Source organism: Onthophagus taurus, chromosome 7 (assembly GCF_036711975.1).
Source record: "Onthophagus taurus isolate NC chromosome 7, IU_Otau_3.0, whole genome shotgun sequence".
NCBI lineage: Eukaryota > Metazoa > Arthropoda > Insecta > Coleoptera > Scarabaeidae > Onthophagus > Onthophagus taurus.
In genome coordinates, this window is record NC_091972.1 from 26,127,057 (window position 1) to 26,137,109 (window position 10,053).

A 10,053-nucleotide genomic window follows, 5' to 3' on the forward strand; every position below is an offset into this window, starting at 1 on the left:
TATTATGACGTTATACGCCGTTCTGAGCCATGTTTGAACTTTCTATCACTTTTGGTTCCGATAATTCTGTTGACCATATTTGTGATATTCAGGGGCCAAATGTCGTATTGGAGCATGTTGGAGATAAAAAACAAAATGTGCCCAAAACGTGATATTATGACGTTATACGCCGTTCTGAGCCATGTTGTGGCGGCTTTTCAACAAAACAACAACAACACAATCGAACCCCTTTTAAAAAAATACAGATCTGCAACACCTCGGCTTCCCAGTGAAGATGGGGTGGGTTTGAATTTATAAGGCGCCACGCAGTTTCAGTTACAGATCGCTCTAACTGCGAAGAGGGCTGGAAGGGAAAAGGTTCGACAACACCAACATATAACAAAACACAAAGAAATCGCGAAATCATATACCATATAAAAACAAATTTATTAAGGAAAAAAAAATATGGTAAAACAAAATATAAAGTATATAAGTAGTAAATAAAATAACGGAGATTGTTCAAAAAAAAATCCCGAATAATTAGGGGGGTAAAAGAGAAAGAAAATAATAATGAACTGAATAAAACAAAATTAAAACAAACCTAAATAATGATCGCGACACGTCCCCGATTGACCCGAGCGCTCGATCAGGCGAACGGAAAAGAAAACAAAATCGAAATCAATACCGAAATTAATAACACCCCTAATAAATCCGATAACTTTACAAGAAAAATTAATTGATAATTAAAATGAGATAATAATAATAAAGAACTGGTTTAAAGTGAAATGAACAAAATGAACCAGTGAAGTTAACAAAAAAATTAAATGGTAAGTACAAAAGAAAATCTTACTTTATAAAAAAAATACAAAAGTATCTAACCACACTGATATTCTTTTTGTATAAAAAGGGAAATTCTGACCTTTATTCCAAACTCTTTTGAACGAAGGATGATGACTTCACGATGACAACAATTATACGTAGATACAGCAACAAAATCCAGCAAACCTCCTTTGGAAACACTTGTTCGATGGTAAGTACAGGAAACTTGGGTTATGTAGCTTCTAATTTACTTCTTTATTCCAGGTAGTACTTGTTTCCAGGATGGGAGATTTCCCAAGAACTTATGTAAGGAATAAGGCTCTCAGAAAAAAACCTAGCGTGTAAAGAAAAGAAAGAAAAATGTAAATAGATAATTAGGCAAGAATGTAGGGATGGATGATTTTATGTAGTGTGAAAGGAGTTTAAATGAATTTAGGTTTAAGTTAGTATTAAGCTAAAATTAGAGAAAATGTAAAAAGAAAAACCTACCTCAAGGTGGTATGAGGTTTTAACCAGCAAAATGAATAATCTTTGTAAAAATGTGCAATAAATCCGGTGAAACCGTAATCGTTGAATAATTTCCAAACGAAAAATTAAAGGATTAATTAACTCAGATCCCGAAAAATACGGATATAAATCGATCCAAAATTCTACACAGAATTATACCAAAATGTCGACTTAAAATTCTTGTTAACCATCCATACACTACAAAGGCTGGTTTCAAAAGAGGAAGAGTAAAATCGCGCACGGGTTTTCATTTCCCAAGATTTTAACCAAAAAACTCGTTATAAAATCGCGCGGTGCCAAGAATTCAAAATCACTCCCTCCCTCTATTATTGACAGTCTGAACTTAAAAATGTAAACAAAATTCATGATAGTAACGAAGAAGAGAAAAAGAAAAGTTTTAAGGTTAAGATTTATTGTGTGATTGTAATGAAGGTAATGAAAAAGAAAAAGGCGTTTAAAATGAGCGAAAGGAAAGGATTTAAGAAAAGTGATGAAAAGGAAAGGATTTTCAAGTGTTTCCAAATTCGGCTTGCTGTAACAAAAAAACAAAAATTATAACAAGGTAAATAAACAAAATGGTATATAATTCCCCGACTTCTAACAATTACAGACAATTCACAAGGAAATTCAATAACCTCGAACGGAACCGTTACATTCCCCCCTTACAACAAGAAAGTTTACTCGTAAACTTTAAACTTTAAACAAGCAACCCTAACAACCAAAATCCAACCCAAAAATAAGTATATGCAACTATGGAACCAACCACCTGATCCACCTCCTGCCCATAGCCTTCAGGTCTTCGACATTCGGTCGGAAGGGAAAATAATAAAATAATAAATGAAAATACAGAGATATAGGAATTCATGAATACCAACAATAAGTCACACAGTGATCATTCCAACCTAATATCAATAACATAGAGGAATTCGTAAAGCGAGGACACTCTAAAACAAAAAAGAAAAACGACTCGACTGGGACTAGAACAAAAATAGGTTCATTACTACAGTTAAAGGATAACAAGCGGAAAAAGGAAAAGAAAGTTAAGACGGGTTTGTTGGTCCATACCCACCCCTGAACTAAACTAAAATCACCCCGATAATCTCTTTTTCAAGAACCTAAGATACTAAACCTACGGTCGGTATATCGCTACCTGCGGCGAAAACGTGACAGTTTACAACTGTCACAAAACAAAATGTCAATGGCCAAACGCCCACGGACTTTGTGGTACTGGCTCTGAAAAATAGGGGAGGACAATGAAATTAAACAACTAGGGATGTACCACACCAAAGGGGAAATCAGTCAGGTAGATACTATCCATAATATCTATGGAATAGCACTAAACGAAATAACTAGTTGTACCAAACAATCACAACCAATTAGGACAAAACACACTCCGTAAGTTCCCAAGATGGACAGAACCAAAATAGAAACAGATGTACACGAAACGGAGACAGCCGGTCTTCTGGAGTAGTCTAAGGCCCCTGCCAGGTGAGCCAGCAAATCAAACAAGGAACAACTAACCCGGGTCAACAAGGTAAGGCTTCAAATCCTTGGCGTGCCAAGTTCCGACATTATTACCCTCACCATCCCTCAACTCGTAAGTCCAAGGTGACAAGACCTTATAAACAGAATACGGACCTACAAATTTAGGAGCCAGCTTTGCCGAAAAATATTTAGATGCATTAGACAATACAAAGTTTCTCTTCCAAACCTTTTGGCCAACCATAAACTTATCGCTTCTCCTCCTCAAATTATACCGCCTCTCATTCACACCAGACGCCTGTGCAATGCGTTTCCTAACATCAGCAAATACCTTCGACAGATCTTCGTTATCTAAGCTCCACTCACCATCACCCATGACTTTATCATACTGTTTCCCATTCAACACCAACTCTCGACCCGTACATACGAAATGTGGTGTTAATTTCGTAACCTCGTGACGAGCGGAATTAATCGCGCAAGTTATTTTAGAAACACTCACATCCCATTTACGTTGATCGTCTTTGCAATACAAGGACAAAATTCTTTTAAGCGTACGATTCACTCGCTCTACAGGGTTAGCCTGAGGGTGATAATTGGCGTTAAACCTAACAGAAACACCATACTGTTGAGTTAGTAAGTTCAATTTCCGGGATCTAAATTGAGGACCATTGTCACAAATAAGGGTTTTAGGAACACCAAATTTAAGAAAGACTTCCGTCTCAAGTATCTGCGAAATCTTATCTGCGGTAGCAGTTCTTATGGGATAAGCAAGTACAAATTTACTGAAGTAATCGGATATTACGAAGATAAATTGATTACCTTTTCTCGAACGAGGAAGAGGGCCAACAAGATCAATTGATATAAGCTGCCACGGTCTATCACTATCTGGGGTACGAACGAACTTACCAGCTGGTTTAACATTCGGAATCCTATAAGAAGCGCACAACTCACATCCAGAGATATACCTTACCACGTCTGCCTTCATTTTAGGCCATATATAGAGCTCAGAAATTCTACCAAGAGTATTGAAAACACCCATATGACCAGCAGTTTGAGAGTCATGAGAAAGAGCTAAAATCTCTTTACGAAAATCTCTTGGGACAACCCTTTTCCAAGGTTCGGAATTTCGTCCCAGAACAGATGACACTACATACTTATAAACCTCGCCATTCTCTACTCTAAATAAGGGGTGTTTAGCGGGAAAATTCAGAACTCTTTCTTTCAGCCTTCTATACCACACGTCAGAAGTATCAGAGAATTTCAATTCGGTCCTCTCTTGGATCGAATCGACGACCTCGAACGATCTCGAAAGTAAGTCAGGCACAACGTTCTCACAGCCTTTACGATGTTTAACGACAAAGTCGAATTGTTGCAATCTAATTGCCCATCTCGCGATACGCCCAGTAGGAACTTTCAACTTTAAAAGCCAAAGGAGAGAATAATGATCAGTAACCACCGTGAACGGGACTCCCTCAAGATAAGGTTTCAGCTTTTCAGCAGCCCAAATCACTGCCAAACACTCGCGTTCTGTGGCCGAGTAGTTGCGTTCGGCCGGACTTAATGACCTACTCAAGTATACCACCACTTGTTCACCATCCTCACCCGGTTGCAACAACACGGCACCCAAACCAACACCAGAGGCATCCGTGTGCAACTCAAAAGGCAGCGAATAATCAGGACATCGCAAGATTGGAGCAGATACAAGCTTTTCCTTAATGACTCTAAAAGATCTTTCACATTCATCCGTCCATTCAACTGGCTTATTCTTTTTCAGTAGGTTCGTAATCGGAGAAATCAAAGTCGCGAACTCGGGAATAAAACGTCTATACCATGAAAAGGTACCAAGTATACGTCTAACATCTTTCTGACACTTAGGAATAGGAATCTTAAGCATGGCGTTAACCTTTTCAGGGTCTACATGAAGTCCGTATTTATCAACGACATAGCCAAGGTAACGCAATTCAGATCTGCACAACTTACATTTCTCCCAGCTGACCTTCAATCCAGCAGCGAGCAACCTCTCAAATACACTCGACAGAACCTCAAGATGTTTTTCAAAGGTATCGGTAACAATGACAACATCGTCCAAATAAACGAACACATTAGGTTCCAACTCAGGACCCAAGACCCTATCAACAAGCCTTTGCCAAGTGGCAGGAGAATTGTGCAAGCCAAAAGGCATACGTGTAAATTGATATAGCCCTCTACCGGGCACCGTAAAAGCAGTAAAAGCCTTAGAAGCATTCTCCATTTGGACTTGCCAAAAAGCGGACTTAATGTCCAGGGAAGACAAAAACTTTGCGTTCCTGAGTTTATCGAGAGTTGCGGAAATATACGGGAGCGGATAACTATCACGTTCCGACACCGCATTCAGACGACGATAATCAACACAGAATCGATATGTGTTATCTTTCTTTCGCACTAACAGGATTGGGGAAGCCCAAGCACTCGATGAGGGTTCGACAACGCCCTGCTCTAACATGATATCAAGTTCTTTATTAATGTGCTGCTGCATGACCGGAGAAACGGGGTAATAGCGTTGTTTAATGGGATCAGCTGAAGTTCTAATCACGTGACTCACCAAGTGAGTACACCCTAAACCGTCACCCATTTTAGCTTTAAAAGAGTTAACCATGGTTTCTAAAAGTTGCTTATTAGAAGGGGACAAATCATCATCAAGAGAATCCATCTCGAAAACAGTCTCGTACGCGAAATTCCAAGAGTCATTTCTAAGGTCAGGCACTACTCCAACGGACTTGAAAAAATCAACACCCAAAATAAGGGTTTGGGGAAGTGTAGGTATCACCAGCATGTCAATAAGGGTAATTCTGTCCCTCAAAGTAACCGGAACCGTAACCACACCCAAACTCTCAACCAATTGTCCATTAGCTATTCTGACCGAAGAACTAACGCGACGACAATGAAATCCTAAATCGGACACGACTTTCCATCCCACACCTCCTAATATAGTTCTAGAGGCACCAGTGTCCAACAAACCTAGTAACTCTCTACCTAATATCGATATTTTCAGATAAGGCCTTTCATCCTTCTTACAACTATCTAAAACGAACTCCAACACGGAAGAAATCCTATCAGCCGGCTTTTCGTCTTCAATGTCAACTAGCCGACGACCTAGTGACGACGATTGGCATTTCCCGAAGACTTCCTATTACCATGGGGACATTTAGGACAATTTTTTGTAGTAAAACCCTCATTTCCACACTTAAAACAATGCAGTCTCTTGGGACTAGGACAACCACGAGCCATGTGACCCAAAACTCCACAATTGAAGCACTTAACAGGACTTGACTCAACCGCAGAAAAATCTGAAGTTTGGGGGTAGCTCAAGCAACCTAAGTAAGCTAATTCGGGTTCCAAAGTCTTATTGCGAATTTTAGGGGGCTGAAATTCCTTTACCGCGCGCCTAGACTCCTCTAACTGCTTACACTTGACCTTCAAATCAGAAACCGTATCAATAGTGTGAAGAGCTAGTTGGGTTTGAAAATAAGGTAAGAGGTTCTTACGGATAAGTTTAACCTTCGCCTCCTCGGAAAGTGGACAAGTGAGTCTACCGAATAAACCTAACATATTGGCGACGTAGATTGCAATAGGCTCTCGCTCACCCTGGGTTCTGTGTCGTATCTCATCCAACAGTTGTTCGTTGTAGTCGGAAGGTAAAAATTCACCCCTCAATAACACCTCTAATTCTCCCCACGAGCTAACTTCATCCCTGACAGAACGATACCAAAGTAGGGCGGGACCCTCAAATAAATCAAGAGCCGACACAAAAACTTCTCGAAGAGAAACACCTCGAGCTGCGGACAATTCATGTACTCGCTCTAAAAACGCTCCCACCGAAATACCCGTCCTTCCGGAAAATTTAAGGCCCCATTTATGTACGGGAATAGCCTTAGAAGACATCAAGGGTGGAGGACTAGTTGTTACAGGGGTAGACGAAGCAGCGCCCCCGCCTAAAGATACGTTCAGGGATCTTTCAAGGGCTTCTAACTCAATTGGCCTAGAAACGGAAGCAATGGCCTTCGTTAACCTATCCTTCAAAGACAAAGCCTCACGGAGAACAACGGCACGATCCTCACATAATTCACTCATACGCCTTATTCGCCCCAAAACATGCCAAATCTTAGTTTCAACCTTCTTAGCATTCTTAGATCGAAAATCATCTAACAATGTGGTAATTTCGGCCAGTTTGTCCCTAACCGCTAACAAATCTTCCTCCTCTGTGTAAGGGTTATCTGGGTAATCGTTGACCAAATCAGGGTTAAGTTTCTCCTTCTGTAGTAAAGAAGCAAACAACCTACGCATCTCATCGACACTAGAGGGATCCAAACCTCGGACAGTAAATTCATAACTCAATTCTTCCTTAGAAAGGTAATTAACCGTGACTTTAAGAGCCATCCCAAAAGGGTTGATCTCTCCTGAACCCGAGAAGAGATTGGTCAAATCGAAAACAGGGAACCGAAGAGTCGAAATAATTGGAATGGAATTAAGACACGAACCGAAGTCACTTTGTGTCCTCGATACAAATAAGGGTTCCGATAAAATTAAGAACTTCCAAGACAATACAACAAGGGCTCCCAAAACGATATGGGTCTCCAAAACAATATGGGACTTTCAAGACAATATGGCCTCCAAAGCAATATCGGGCCTCCAAAACAATATGGCCTTCCAAAACAATAGGGCCTTCCAAAACAATTGGCCCTCCAAAACAATATGGCCCCACGTTGGGCGCCAAAATTTGTGGCGGCTTTTCAACAAAACGACAACAACACAATCGAACCCCTTTTAAAAAAATACAGATCTGCAACACCTCGGCTTCCCAGTGAAGATGGGGTGGGTTTGAATTTATAAGGCGCCACGCAGTTTCAGTTACAGATCGCTCTAACTGCGAAGAGGGCTGGAAGGGAAAAGGTTCGACAACACCAACATATAACAAAACACAAAGAAATCGCGAAATCATATACCATATAAAAACAAATTTATTAAGGAAAAAAAATATGGTAAAACAAAATATAAAGTATATAAGTAGTAAATAAAATAACGGAGATTGTTCAAAAAAAAATCCCGAATAATTAGGGGGGTAAAAGAGAAAGAAAATAATAATGAACTGAATAAAACAAAATTAAAACAAACCTAAATAATGATCGCGACACGTCCCCGATTGACCCGAGCGCTCGATCAGGCGAACGGAAAAGAAAACAAAATCGAAATCAATACCGAAATTAATAACACCCCTAATAAATCCGATAACTTTACAAGAAAAATTAATTGATAATTAAAATGAGATAATAATAATAAAGAACTGGTTTAAAGTGAAATGAACAAAATGAACCAGTGAAGTTAACAAAAAAATTAAATGGTAAGTACAAAAGAAAATCTTACTTTATAAAAAAAATACAAAAGTATCTAACCACACTGATATTCTTTTTGTATAAAAAGGGAAATTCTGACCTTTATTCCAAACTCTTTTGAACGAAGGATGATGACTTCACGATGACAACAATTATACGTAGATACAGCAACAAAATCCAGCAAACCTCCTTTGGAAACACTTGTTCGATGGTAAGTACAGGAAACTTGGGTTATGTAGCTTCTAATTTACTTCTTTATTCCAGGTAGTACTTGTTTCCAGGATGGGAGATTTCCCAAGAACTTATGTAAGGAATAAGGCTCTCAGAAAAAAACCTAGCGTGTAAAGAAAAGAAAGAAAAATGTAAATAGATAATTAGGCAAGAATGTAGGGATGGATGATTTTATGTAGTGTGAAAGGAGTTTAAATGAATTTAGGTTTAAGTTAGTATTAAGCTAAAATTAGAGAAAATGTAAAAAGAAAAACCTACCTCAAGGTGGTATGAGGTTTTAACCAGCAAAATGAATAATCTTTGTAAAAATGTGCAATAAATCCGGTGAAACCGTAATCGTTGAATAATTTCCAAACGAAAAATTAAAGGATTAATTAACTCAGATCCCGAAAAATACGGATATAAATCGATCCAAAATTCTACACAGAATTATACCAAAATGTCGACTTAAAATTCTTGTTAACCATCCATACACTACAAAGGCTGGTTTCAAAAGAGGAAGAGTAAAATCGCGCACGGGTTTTCATTTCCCAAGATTTTAACCAAAAAACTCGTTATAAAATCGCGCGGTGCCAAGAATTCAAAATCACTCCCTCCCTCTATTATTGACAGTCTGAACTTAAAAATGTAAACAAAATTCATGATAGTAACGAAGAAGAGAAAAAGAAAAGTTTTAAGGTTAAGATTTATTGTGTGATTGTAATGAAGGTAATGAAAAAGAAAAAGGCGTTTAAAATGAGCGAAAGGAAAGGATTTAAGAAAAGTGATGAAAAGGAAAGGATTTTCAAGTGTTTCCAAATTCGGCTTGCTGTAACAAAAAAACAAAAATTATAACAAGGTAAATAAACAAAATGGTATATAATTCCCCGACTTCTAACAATTACAGACAATTCACAAGGAAATTCAATAACCTCGAACGGAACCGTTACATTCCCCCCTTACAACAAGAAAGTTTACTCGTAAACTTTAAACTTTAAACAAGCAACCCTAACAACCAAAATCCAACCCAAAAATAAGTATATGCAACTATGGAACCAACCACCTGATCCACCTCCTGCCCATAGCCTTCAGGTCTTCGACATTCGGTCGGAAGGGAAAATAATAAAATAATAAATGAAAATACAGAGATATAGGAATTCATGAATACCAACAATAAGTCACACAGTGATCATTCCAACCTAATATCAATAACATAGAGGAATTCGTAAAGCGAGGACACTCTAAAACAAAAAAGAAAAACGACTCGACTGGGACTAGAACAAAAATAGGTTCATTACTACAGTTAAAGGATAACAAGCGGAAAAAGGAAAAGAAAGTTAAGACGGGTTTGTTGGTCCATACCCACCCCTGAACTAAACTAAAATCACCCCGATAATCTCTTTTTCAAGAACCTAAGATACTAAACCTACGGTCGGTATATCGCTACCTGCGGCGAAAACGTGACAGTTTACAACTGTCACAAAACAAAATGTCAATGGCCAAACGCCCACGGACTTTGTGGTACTGGCTCTGAAAAATAGGGGAGGACAATGAAATTAAACAACTAGGGATGTACCACACCAAAGGGGAAATCAGTCAGGTAGATACTATCCATAATATCTATGGAATAGCACTAAACGAAATAACTAGTTGTACCAAACAATCACAACCAATTAGGACAAAACAC

General features: G+C 38.6%; 1 long non-coding RNA gene across 1 annotated transcript; it reads left to right on the forward strand.

The window, feature by feature from the left end:
* The first annotated feature begins 217 nt into the window (after positions 1–217).
* On the forward strand, positions 218–1,365 carry LOC139430412 (uncharacterized). Its single transcript, XR_011640903.1, has 2 exons — positions 218–1,009; positions 1,063–1,365. It is a non-coding gene; the product is annotated as an uncharacterized lncRNA (long non-coding RNA).
* The last annotated feature ends 8,688 nt before the right edge of the window (positions 1,366–10,053 follow it).